The following is a 14,067-nucleotide window of genomic DNA, read 5'->3' on the forward strand; positions in this document are numbered from 1 at the left end:
ATGACATTGTTCCAACGTGTTTGTGTCATAACCGATTCCACTTCTGACAATCAGAAGGAGCTATTAGATATATCAGTGAAATGATGTTGCCTGCCCCGACAGCGTTGGGTGTACCTGTACCCAGTCACTGCCACAAACATCAGATCAGACCGCTATCATACTGGTGCCAAAGAAATGCCTTAATGACCACTGCCCGGTGGCTCTGGCATCCATCGTTAAGAAGTGTTTCAGGAGGTTAGTAATGGTACACATCAACTCCAGTCTCCCAGCTTGCCTTGACCCACTACAATTTGCCTACTCTTACAATCGATCCACAGCAGGTGCCATCTCCCTGGGCCTACATTCTCCCTTTGATGCCACCACTGTAGTGGGTTGGATCTCCAAACAACAATGAGACAGAAAGAGAGACAGCTTAGTGGCATGGTACAAAGACAGTCTGTCCCTCAATGTCAGCAAAATGAAGGAGCTGATCATTGACTTCAGGAAGTGGAGTAAATGACATGCCCCTGTCTGTATCAATGGTGCTGAGGTGGAGGTGGTCAAGAGCTTCAAGATCCTAAGAGTAAATATTACCAACAATCTGTCCTGCTCTATCCACATTGACACTAAAGTCAAGAATGCACACCAATGCCTCTACTCCTTCAGAAGGCTAAAAAAAATTCAGCATGTCCATAATCACTCTTAGCAATTTTTATAGGTGCACCAGAGAAAGCATCCTATCCAGATGCATCACAGCTTGATATGACAACTGCTGTGCCCAAGACCACAAGAAATTAGAGTTGTGAACACAGCCCAATCCATCTCACAAGCCAACCTTCTTTCCCTTGAATCTGAATCCTGCTGCTTCAGGAAAACAACCAACATAATCAGAGACCTCTCCCATCCTATTTGTACTGTTTTCCACCCTCTTCCATCAGGCAGAAGATACAAAAAGTTTGAAAACACATACCAACAGATTTCAGACTTGTGAATGGACCTGTTGCATACTAGAGTTGATCTTTTTCTGCATCTTCTCTGTAGCTGTAACACTATAGTCTGCATTCTGTTCTATTACCCTGATGTACTTATGTAAGGTATGATTTATCTAGTTAGCATGCAAAACAATGCTTGTCACAGTATCTTGGTACCTGTGACAATAAAAAATCAAAAAATTGAAAAGTACCGTTAAAGCCATTTGAAACAAATTCTCCACATCACCTGGGAGGACAGGCGTACTAACATCATCTTTGAAGGAGCCAATAGCACCAGCATCAAGGCCGTGATTACCTAAAACCAAATTGGAATGCCTGCGATCAGACTGCCAAAACAAATCATCTTTACCCAGCTCAAAGAAGGGAATTGAACGAGAGGAGATCAAAGGAAGTGTTTCAAAGACTCATAGAATCCCTACAGTGTGGAGCCAGGTCACTTGGCCCAACAAGTCTGTACCACCCCTCTGAAGAGCATCTCACCTAGACCCATCCCCTTACCCTGTATTTCCCATGGCTAATCCACCTAATTTACATGTCCCTGGACACTATGGGAAACTTAGCATGGCCAATCCACTTAATCTACACATCTTCAGACTGTGGGAGGAAACCAGACTACCCAACAGAAACAGGGAGAATATGCAAACTCCACACAGACAGTCACCCAAGGCTGGAATTGAACCCACTGAGGCAGCAGTGCTAACCGCTAAGCCATCATGACTCCTTGAAGGCTTCCCTCAAGAAATGCAACATAGATGTCGATGTGTGGGAGACCTTCCTTCAGAAGAAACTGACTTGGAGGAACCTCTTCTACTATGGGACACAATTCTTTGAGAATACCGGTCAGCAAAGTATGGATAAGCAACCGGAAAAAGGAATGCCAGCGATCTTGAGGCCAACGACCAATTCTGACTCCTGGAAACACCTTGCCATGTGTTGCTGGAGGTGCGGATTTAGGATTGGGCTCATCAGCCACACAAGTACCCACAAGATCCGTGACCAGTGACATGGAATTTCCTAGGTGGACAATCTTAGCCATTAGCGAATGATCACTGACAATGACGACCATTAACAAAATGCCCTACAAGGAACTCCAGTCCCAGTTCTGTTCAGGTGCAGCCTGCCTAAGGAAATCTAAGGCCCCCGTCATTGCACCATCTTTCCACCCACACATTTGTCTGTCTTATCCTGCTATTTCTGTATTCACTTGTGCATGACTGTGGGCATACTCTGGAGATTACTACTTTTGAAGTCCTGTTTGCTAATTTTCTTCCAAGGTCCCTAAATTCTGACTGCAGGTCCACACTTACCACTTCCTATCTGTTTTGTTAGTGCCAATGATCACGTTCTGGCGCACTCAATGGCTCAAAGGGCCATTTCCTGTGCTGTAGACCTTACGACCTCTGGCCAATCACCTTCCCTCAGAAGAATGTCGTACAGTTGCTAATCCAATGCAACATCTTGTCCACACTGTGGACCGATTTTAAAAGCAGCCCGTAGGAGCAAAAATGTGATTAGCAATTCATGTACGAAAGGTTAGAGAGTGAATTGTTAAAGCCTAATGAATATTGTAAAATGCAGTAAAAAATGGAATTGTATAGAGTATTCTAAAATGTGCAATTTAAAACCAACTTCCACAACAGATTTGTTCCATTAACCACAGTAAATACATTGATTTTTGTCAATTTTATACACACCTGCTGAACCAGATCTAATCACATGATCTGGAATATTATGCAACTGACTTTCCTGATATTTAACAAGTTTCTGGTCTCAATAATCTGCTTTTACTCAACAACGCCCAGCATTCATCTGAGCTTGACTGAAAAAACTGTTAAGGTGCACTTTGAGAGATTCAGACTGGAGGTTATGTTGGACTGTTGCATTAGTTAAGGCACATCAACATATATTTAGCAGCAATATTGTGGTTTAATACTTTGTTTTCTATATCTCCAGCAGAGGCATGATGAGGAGGCTGTGGTAGATCAAGGTGGAACAAGTTCAATTCTCAATATTCACTATGAAAAAGAGGAGCTAGAAGGTAAGTGAGTGAATGTGATAGCTTACAAATTAGTGACGCTCCTAACATCTTCAAAATGTTTTCTCACATTCCCACACAACACCTGTCAATAAGCAGTGGACCATATGCTGTTGATCAGTGAGCATTCCATTTCCACAGCACTTCATTATAAGTTGTTACTCTAGAAATAATTTGGTGTACATAGTCAAAGAAGCATGAAGGTGATTGATAAAAAATCAGTTTTGATCATCCTTGGGCTCTGATAATTGCTATATAAATAGTTCTTATTTTGCCTACAACAGGGATAAAAATTTTTTGGCAGGGATTCAACTTCTTGATTACAGAATTCCATCCTTTGAAATGTTTTTCTGACCATTGCCTCCCCCTCTGTGTAGTCTTTCATTTCTCTTCATATGTACTGTACTCAGTTTTTGTCCAATGTGTGCAGGAGGGTTTCCTGACACAGTATGTAGATAGGCCAACAAGAGGCGAGGCCACATTGGATTTGGTACTGGGTAATGAACCAGGCCAGGTGTTAGATTTGGAGGTAGGAGAGCACTTTGGTGATAGTGACCACAATTCGGTTACGTTTACTTTAGCGATGGAAAGGGATCAATATATAAAGCAGGGCAAGAGTTATAGCTGGGGGAAAGGCAATTATGAGGCGATGAGGCAAGATTTAGGATGCATAGGATGGAGAAGGAAACTGCAGGGGCTGGGCACAATTGAAATGTGGAGCTTGTTCAAGGAACAGCTACTGCGTGTCCTTGAGAAGTATGTACCTGTCAGGCAGGGAGGAAGTGGTCGAGCGAGGGAACCGTGGTTTATTAAAGAAGTTGAATCTCTTGTCAAGAGGAAGAAGGAGGCTTATGTAGAGATGAGGCGTGAAGGCTCAGTGAGGGCGCTTGAGAGTTACAAGTTAGCCAGGAAGGACCTAAAGAGAGAGCTAAGAAGAGCCAGGAGGGGACATGAGAAGTCTTTAGCAGGTAGGATCAAGGAAAACCCTAAAGCTTTCTATAGGTATGTCAGGAATAAAAGAATGACTAGAGTAAGATTAGGGCCGGTCAAGGACAGTAGTGGGGAGTTGTGCGTGGAGTCCGAAGAGATAGGAGAGGTGCTAAATGATTATTTTTCGTCAGTATTCACATGGGAAAAAGACAATGTAGTCGAGGAGAATACTGAGATACAGTCTATTAGACTAGACGGGATTGAGGTTCATAAGGAGGAGGTGTTAGCAATTCTGGAAGGTGTGAAAATAGATAAGTCCCCTGGGCCGGATGGGATTTATCCTAGGATTCTCTGGGAAGCTAGAGAGGAGATTGCAGAGCCTTTGGCTTTGATCTTTATGTCGTCATTGTCTTCAGGAATAGTGCCAGAAGACTGGAGACTAGCAAATGTTGTCCCCTTGTTCAAGAAGGGGAGTAGAGACAACCCTGGTAATTATAGACCAGTGAGCCTTACTTCGGTTGTGGGTAAAGTGTTGGAAAGGATTATAAGAGATAGGATTTATAATCATCTAGAAAGGAATAATTTGATTAGGGATAGTCAACACGGTTTTGTGAAGGGTAGGTCATGCCTCACAAACCTTATTGAGTTCTTCGAGAAGGTGACCAAACAGGTGGATGAGGGTAAAGCGGTTGATGTGGTGTATTTGGATTTCAGTAAAGCGTTTGATAAGGTTCCCCATGGTAGGCTATTGCAGAAAATACGGAGGCATGGGATTGAGGGTGATTTAGCGGTTTGGATCAGAAATTGGCTAGCTGTAAGAAGACAGAGGGTGGTGGTTGATGGGAAATGTTCATCCTGGAGTTCAGTTACTAGTGGTGTACTTCAAGGATCTGTTTTGGGGCCACTGCTGTTTGTCATTTTTATAAATGACCTGGATGAGGGCGTAGAAGGATGGGTTAGTAAATTTGCGGATGACACCAAAGTCGGTGGAGTTGTGGATAGTGCGGAAGGATGTGGCAGGTTACAGAGGGACATAGATAAGCTGCAGAGCTGGGCTGAGAGGTGGCAAATGGAGTTTAATGCGGAAAAGTGTGAGGTGATTCACTTTGGAAGGAGTAACAGGAATACAGAGTACTGGGCTAATGGTAAGATTCTTGGTAGTGTGGATGAGCAGAAAGATCTCGGTGTCCATGTGCATAGATCACTGAAAGTTGCCACCCAGGTTGATAGCGTTGTTAAGAAGGCGTACAGTATGTTAGGTTTTATTGGTAGAGGGATTGAGTTTCGGAGCCATGAGGTCATGTTGCAGCTGTACAAAACTCTGGTGCGGCCGCACTTGGAGTATTGCGTACAGTTCTGGTCACCGCATTATAGGAAGGATGTGGAAGCATTGGAAAGGGTGCAGAGGAGATTTACCAGGATGTTGCCTGGTATGGAGGGAAGGTCTTATGAGGAAAGGCTGAGGGTTTTGAGGCTGTTTTCGTTAGAGAGAAGAAGGTTAAGAGGTGACTTGATAGAGACATCCAAGATGATCAGAGGATTAGATAGGGTGGACAGTGGGAGCCTTTTTCCTCGGATGGTGATGGCTAGCACGAGGGGACATAGCTTTAAATTGAGGGGTGATAGATATAGGACAGATGTCAGAGGTAGGTTCTTTACTCAGAGAGTAGTAAGGGCGTGGAATGCCCTGCCTGCAAAAATAGTAGACTCGCCCACTTTAAGGGCATTTAAATGGTCATTGGATAAACATATGGATGATAATGGAATAGTTTAGGTTAGATGGGCTTCAGATTGGTTTCACAGGTCGGCGCAACATCGAGGACCGAAGGGCCTGTACTGCGCTGTAATGTTCTATGTTCTATGTTCTATAATCCAGCAAGGTTCCTTTGTTAGTATGAATGTCATTCTGTATTACTTGAAATAACTGTATTTTATACAGAAAATGCCAAGGTCATTTTGGTGATTCGATATAAATGAATTGATCCACAGACTTGTCAGTAGTAGAAAGTAAACCAAGGAAAAATTAATATTTCTACCCACTTTAAGTCTAATAATTTCCACTCATTTGAAGTGGCATACTGTTACACCTCACTGGGATCGGAAGCTGGAAATCAAGCCCCATTCTTCCTGGAGTCACTACAAAACTTTAAAAAAGAAATATCAAAGTCCCCAATTTACCTGTCTGATAGATTTGAGTTAGCAGAAAACATGGACCAGGATTCTGTACTTAACAAAACCAGTATTTATTACAAATAAACAGATTCTAACCACAGATAAGCAGCTATGAACTGTTGAATTATAACTCTACTAGTTAAAACTCTAAGCCCCTTCTCAAACCTTTTTATACACACATGCAGACAGACAAAAAATATTGGTGTAATAGCGGAAAGAAGAAAAAGTACTGGGAAAACAGTTCAATAGCACTAATGCACATCATTTGCTGAGATGATCCTTTTGTTTGCCAGGACCTTCTGTTCTTTTTGCTTCTTCACAGGAGGCACAGTTGGTATACTAACTGCAAAGTTTCTTAATTGCTGGTTAAAGATCCCAGCTTATAGCAACTAGTAAGAGAAAATAACTGGCTTTCTTCAGATGTCTGGAGGGAGAGACACACCAAAGGTCTGGGAGCTTCTCACTGTATCATTTACAACTGCAAGCTCTTCAGCTATCTAGCAGCCAATCAGAGTTGTTGTCAGGCTGATGACCTGTGACACCCACAAACAGTTACAATTCCTCAAACTAATTAGCAATCTGTTGGGCTGTGAATCTCACTTTGTATACTGTGACATAAACTGTGGAGTTTATATGTATAATTTTTAATGTCATTTGTTGTGAGTTTGGGTTTCTAGTTTTTGAGTTAGTAACTGGCAGTCTAAAGTTAATAATTAATTTAAATATTTTTATCACTAGGTGATTTCTTTTAAAGGCAGTTTTTTGAAGAGTGACTTTAGAATTAATGGATTCTATGCAGTACTAATGGACTTTAGGGATTATAGAATCATGCAGTACAGAAGCAGCCTTTCAGCCCACTGAGTCTGCACTATGCCAAATCAACACGAGTCCCACTTTGCAGTGCTTGGCCCGTAGCCTTGAATGTTACGGCATTTGAAGTGCCCATTCAAGCATATTTTAAAGGTTGGGGTTTCCAGTCTCTATTTACCCTCCCAGGCAGTACATTCCAGACCTCCACCACCCTCTGAGTGACAACATTTTCCCTCAAATCTCCTCAACCTCCTGCCTTCCATCTTAGAATTATGTACCTTGTGTTTGACCCTTCAACTGAGGAGAACAGCTGCTTTCTAATCCACCCTGCCCATGTCCCTCATAGTCTTATACACCTCAATCAGGTATTCCCTCTCAGCTCCAAAGGAAACGACCCGATCTTACCCAGCCTCTCTTCATAGCTAAATTACTCCATTCCAGGCAACATCCTGGTGAATCTCCTCTGCACCCCTTCCAGCACAATCCTCCCTATAGTGCAGTAACCAGAACTGCACACAGTACTCCATCTGTGACCTAACCAAAAGTTTGGACAACTCCAACATAACCTTTCTGCTCTTATAATCTCTGCCAAACTGATAAAGGCAATTGCCCTATTTGCCACCTTAACCATACTATTAACCTGTCCTGCTGCCTTCAGGGACAAGCACCCCAAGATCCCTCTCCCTCTGAGCTTTGTAGTGTCTGCCATTCTTTTGAGTGCTGCAATGCCTTGTTACTTCTTCCAAAGAGCACCACCTCAATTTTCAGGTTAAATTCCATCTGTGACTGATCTACCCATCTGACTAACCCGTCTGTATTCTCAAGTAACCTAAGACCACGTTCCTCACTGTGAACCACCCGGCCAAAGTTCATGTCATCCGCAAACTTACTTATCCCCATCACATTTTCTTCTATATTGTTTATGTATAAAATGAATGATAAGGGACCCAGCACTGATCCCTGTGGTACACCACTGGACACCAACCTCCTGTCACTCAAAGTCTTCTACCACCACCACCACATCTCCTACCACTAACTCAATTTTGGATCCAACTTGCCAAGCTAGCCTGGACCCCAACCTTGTCAAAGGCTTTACTGAAATCCTTATAAAATACATCAACTGCACTACCCTCATCTACACACCTGGTTACCACTTCTCAAAAGTCAATCAAATTTTTGAAGCATGATTTCCCTCTGATAAAGCTATGCTGATTATCCTTGCCTTTCTGCGTGGAGATTAATTCTCTCCTTCAGAATCCTCTCAAATATTTTCCCTACCGCTGATGTGAGTCCACTGGTCTGTAATTCCTTGGTTTATTTCTATGGCCCCTTCTTGAAAAGTGGAACTGCATTAGCTGTCTGCCAGTCCTCTGGCACTTCCCTGTGGCCAGAGAGGAATTAAAAATTTAGGTCAGAGCCCTTGTAATTTTCTCCGTCATCTCCCACAGCAGTCTGGGATACAATTCATCCAGACCTGGGGATTTGTCCACTTTTAAGCTCACCAAAACCTCCGATATCTCCTCATTCCCTATGCCAACCTGCTGAAGAGCCTCTCAGTTCCTCTTCTGAAATTCTGTACCTCTACCCTCGTCCTGAGTGAGGACAGATAAGAAGTACTCATTTAACACCCCACCAATGTCCTCTGCCTCCATACACAGGTTATCTTCTTGGTCCCTAAGGGGCCCTACTCATTGCCTGATTATCTCCTTCACCTGAATATACTTAGAATTTCTTGGGATTCTCTGTAATTTTACCCATCAGTGTTTTTCCATGCCCCCCTGTTGGCTCTCCCAATTGCTTTCTTATGTTCCCCCTGCACTTTATATACACTGAGGGCCTTCATTGGTTTGCTTCCTTTGTATCTACTAAAAGTCTTTATTTTCTTTTTTCATCCAGTCTTGAATTGCCCTAGACATCCAGGGTTCTCTGGGCTTGTTGCTTCTACATTTCACCCTAAAGGAACATGTTGGGTCTATGCTCTTGCCAGTTTTATTTTGAACTCCACCCCTCCCTCAACCACATCTGTGATGGCAGCAACATTGCAGTTCCATATGTCAGTCCATGCCCTGAACGCACCTGTCTTGCCTATAATACTTCTAGCCTTCCAGTCTTGCCTTACTCACTTGAAACTTAACATGGTTGAAGTCTCTCTGCCTTGGTTATTGTCATAGTCATAGTGTCACACAGCACAGAAACAGACCCTTTGGTCCAACCAGTCCATGCCGACCATAATCTCAAACTAAACTAGTCCCACCTGCCTGCGCTTGGCCCATATCCCTCCAAGCACTTCTTCTTCATGTACTTATCTAAATGTCTGTTAAATGTTGTAACTGTACCTGCATCCATTACTTCCTCAGGAAGTTCATTCCACATGAACCACACTCTGTGTAAAAACATCGCCCCAATGTTTTTTTTTTATCTTTATTCCTTCATCTTAAAAGTATGCCCCTGATCTTGAAATCCCCCACCCTGTGTAAAAGAGACCTGCCATTCACCTTATCTGTACCCCTTACGATTTTATAAACTCGAAGGATCACCCCTCAACCTCCTATACTCCAGTGGAAAAAGACCCAGCCTATCCAGCCTCTCCTTATAACTCAAACTCACCATTCCCAGCAACATCATGGTAAATCTCTTCTGAACCCTTTCCAGCTTAAAATATCCGTCCTATAACAGGACATCCAGAACTGGACACAGTACTCCAAAAGAGGCCTCACCAACCTCCTGTACAACCTCAACATAATGTCCCAACTCCTATACTCAAAGGTCTGAGCAATGAAGGCAAGCGTACAAAATGCCTTCTCAACCACCCTATCTATCTGGTTCCTTTACTAAAGTATGCTGTGTCCCTATTTTATGAACACAGTGTCCCCTCTCCCTGCCGAACTAATTTAAATTCCTTACAATGGCACTAGCACACCCATCCGCAATGTTGTTGATCCCATTCAGGTGCAGATCATCGCGCTTGTACAAATCCCACCTTCACCAGAAACAGTCCAGTGATCCAGGAATGAAAAATCCTCTCTCCTGCACCAACTCTTGAGCTAGGTGTTCATCTGTCATATTGTATTTCTGTACTTGCTGCCATGTGGCACCAGGAGTAATCCAGAGATTATGATCTTTTGAGGCCTTGCTCTTCAGTCTACCACCTAGCTCCCTAAATTCTAGATGCAATACCTCATCCCTCATTCTCCCTATATCATTGGTACTAATGTGCACCATGATCTCTGTCTTGTTACCCACCCCCTTCAGGATGTCCTGCAGATGCTCAGTGACATCCTTGACAACACACCATCCCAGAGTCACATTTGTGGCCATAGAAACAGCTGTCTGTTCCCCTAATTAATGAATCCCCTATCACCATCATCCTGCTCCCCTCCTGTACAGTCAGGCTGTTTGTGCCGGAAGCTTGGCTCTATCTGCACTGCCTTGAGGAACGTGTGCCCTAATCAGTTTCCAGAATGGAAAACCGATTTTTGAGCAGTACTCCAGGGGGCTTCTGCACGACCTGCCTGCTTCTCTTTGCCTGCCTGGTGGTCACCCTTCGGTCCTCCAGTCCCTTCAGCTGTGGCATGACCACCTCTCTAAACATGCTATTCACATTGCTCTCAGCTTCACAGTTGTGCCACAGTGTCTCCAGATGTCACTGAAGCTCCAAAACATGTAGCTTAAAATTCTGCAGTTGGGAAAACATCCTGCAAACATTATCTAGGATGCCAGTAGGGTCCATGACTTTCTACATATATGACAGGTCACACATTCCACTTAACTTGACCTCACGTGGCATGATTTCCACTCGAACTTAGTCTTTCTTATAACTTTTCAAATTAAATATATTCCCTTTACCTTAACTTTAGTCTTGTTCTTAGTCTCTGACTATTACTGATGCTTTCCAGTTAATTCCTTTAATCTCCCAGCTGTTGTGCCTTGGTCTGCTCCTGCCCCCACTGGTCTGTAAAAGTAGTTAAAGAAAACAAGACTGCAGAAAAGAGAAAAACATCTCTCCCCTACTTCACCTAATTCTCTCACTAGGCAAACTGCAAACTCCACTCTACAGGTTGGGCAGAAGTCTGTCTTTTTTTTTAAACATACCCTGTCTCAGTTGTTTCAGGAATTGGTTTCTGTATTGCTTGTAGCCAAGTGAGCCAAATGGACCTCTAGAATATGAGTTCCCTGATTGGGGCTGTTAATTTGGTCTAATCAGGAAGCTCTGAGATAGCAAGAACTGCAGATGCTGGAGTCAGAGACAACACAGTGTGGAGCTGGAGGAACACAGCAGGTCAGGCAGCATCAGAGGAGCAGGAAAGTTGACGTTTCGGGTCAGGACCCTTCTTCAGAATCAGGACGCGCTACCTAATAGAGGGGTGCCAGACATTCTGGTACACTGAGAGCAGACTCTAAAGAGGCAGAACCAGAGACAAGGACTGTTCATGTGTAAATAAGGTGAGTTGGTGACAGGATACTGGCCACTGTGGAGTTATTTCAGTGGAGATGAGAGCAAAGCATGATCCTGAAGAAACTTGCTCGCAACCGTTGTCTTTGAGTTGGGGTAAGCATTTCTTACATCATGCCATTATAAAGCTTGACTCATTTGACCCTGCTGTTGAGGACTGGGCCCGGTATGTGGAAAGAATGTGTTTTTTTTCCAGGCAAATGACATTGGGGCAGATGAAAAGCAACAAATAATTCTCCTGACAACTTGTGGAGCTGCAGCTTTTCCTGTTATTAGGAGCTTAACTTTCCCCGATTACACCTGATACTAAAACCTTCCCAGAATCAACGGACATCATTAAGGAATATTACAAATGCAAGCCTACCCTAATTCTGACACACTATTATTTTTTACTCGCCAATTTGAGAACCAGGGGAATCAGTATCAGGATTTTTGACTAGGTTAAGATGACTCGCAGAAGCATGTAACTTAGGTTTAACCCTTAAGGAGATGCTCAGAGACCTTTTGGTATGTGGAATTAATGGTGTTACTATGCAAAAAATGCCTACTAGCTGAAGCCCAACTGGATTCAAACTGGCACTACAACTGGCTTTATCATTGGAAAATGTGGCAGGTGGAGTATGAGTTGCAGGGTACTCCGATGGAAGTGGACACCCTCACCGGTCTGACTGAGCTTGTGGAACACCACTTGAGTGAAGACAATTACATAGTCTCATTCAGGACATATCCTGAACAGAGGGACTCTAGGTCAGCCCACAGCAAAACCCCAAAACAAAGCCAAGCCTCAGCCAAATGGTTAAAATTTTCTTCAGGATCCTGGCTGGCAAGCCATTGTAGTCACTGCCGATATGCAGACTCAAGACAGAAAAAAGGTCCGTATTATGGGGACCCGAGGTTCAAATCCTGCCATGGCAGATGGTGGAATTTGAATTCAACAAATATCTTGAATTAAGAATCTAATGATGACCATGAATCCATTGTTGATTGTTGGAAAAACCCATCTCATTCATTAATGTCCTTTAGGAAAGGAAAGTGCCATCCTTACCTGCTCTGGCAGGTGGACATGTGTTTCCAGACCTACAGCAATGTGGTTGACTCTTAACAGCCCTCTGGGCAATTGGGGATGGGCAATAAATGCTGGCCTAGCCAGCGATGCCCTAATCCTGTAAATGAATTAAAAAAAACTCATTGGCAGACATCCAGGAGAGTTCATATGCTGGAAAGTTCACCCACATCTGGTTTGGAACTGTTAAATCGCTTAGCAATATCCAAATTGGAACCAATCAAAATAAGCATCTGGTTAAATGGTCATCCAGTTCTAATGGAGATTGATACCTGCGCAGCCATATCAGTGATCAGTGATCAGTCTTTAACAAAATTCGCTCTGGACTCCAACCCTTAAGTTTGCGCAAGACCCGGCTAGGCTGAGAACCTGTACCGGGGAACCTTTATAGATTAAGGGTACAACTTCAATCTGGTCTTTTATGAGAAGCAGCTGGGTCAGTTACCAGAGATTGTAGTAAAAAGTTCAGGCTCAGGTTTGATGGGCAAAATTGGTTGAGAAAGATTCACCTACATTGGGTCAACATTTTTCAACTAGAAAATGGCTGCCTGAGAGTGACTTCATAATTATATACCCAGAAGTCCTCCAGGAAGGTCTAGGGACTATCAGAAGAACCAAGGCTACCTTACGTGTTGACCAGGAAGCAATTCCACGATTCTGTAAGGCCCACCCAGTGCCATTTGCCTTATGCGCAAAAGGAGAGACGGAAATCAGGAGGCTGGCAAGCGAAGGAATCATCAAACCAGTCCAGTGTGTGGAATTGGCAGCACTGGGTCAAGTTCCGATACGGGTGGCATGTAACGCACGAGAGCTTATCTCTTGCAGCAGGAGAGCCTCAATAGGATTTAACTGTCTTCTTCCAGCAGCAAAGGTGTCAATGCGGCTACATCAGTCATGTCCATCGCTTATTCAAAGGACTCGCCAATGCTTGACGGAGAGGATAATTCCATGGGTTTCGGTAGCTTTTCTGACTGTTCTGAGCAGCCAGGCACGTTTTGCTCCCACACTGTTTGCAAATTTGCAGCTTTCATATGGCTCACATGCTTGTTCAGGAGCATCGCACTGACCTGAACTTTATACGTCACTGATCCTGACCTCATGCTGACCATGCCTATTAGCCATGTGGGGCTATTTCCGTGATTCTTACATGAAACATCATCCCCCTGTATCAAACGTCTCTCTTCTCTTGGCGGAGTCTTGTGTCTGGCATTGGCGATACTGATGCCATTTCAGTGTACATCAGCTTAACATTTTGCCCCAGTTAAATATCCAAGCTGCAGCAGCTCACCCATGAGGAGAGATTGTCTTGACTCTCCTCAGCCTTAAAAGAGACATAACTGTCTACCCTTGAGAATTAAACCCTACTAAATATTGATGTCATCAAAGAACTAGCAGTAATTAGTATTATACTCTCAGGTAAGAGAGCAATTCTCAAACTGCGACAATGAACTCTGCAGGTTGCATTCTGTGTGTTTTATTTTGTTCATTTTAGGTGGTTTGCTTATTTGATTTTATCTTTATTTCTTTTGTTAATAAACATTGTTTTATTGTTAAAGCAAAATATTCAGCATTGTGTGCTCATGTTTCAGCATCAGACCACTTTGTTAAATCCAAAACAAATAAAATATGATCT

General features: G+C 43.3%; 1 protein-coding gene across 1 annotated transcript in view; it reads left to right on the plus strand.

The window, feature by feature from the left end:
- The first annotated feature begins 2,927 nt into the window (after positions 1-2,927).
- LOC109934285 (electroneutral sodium bicarbonate exchanger 1-like) overlaps positions 2,928-14,067 on the plus strand; it is a 216,776-nt gene continuing 205,636 nt past the window's right edge. The window contains exon 1 of the mRNA XM_048618849.1: positions 2,928-3,009. The gene's annotated coding sequence lies outside the window, so the exon portion shown is untranslated. The remainder of the gene's footprint in view (positions 3,010-14,067) is intronic.

This window comes from Rhincodon typus, chromosome 41, assembly GCF_021869965.1.
Source record: "Rhincodon typus isolate 14 chromosome 41, sRhiTyp1.1, whole genome shotgun sequence".
NCBI lineage: Eukaryota > Metazoa > Chordata > Chondrichthyes > Orectolobiformes > Rhincodontidae > Rhincodon > Rhincodon typus.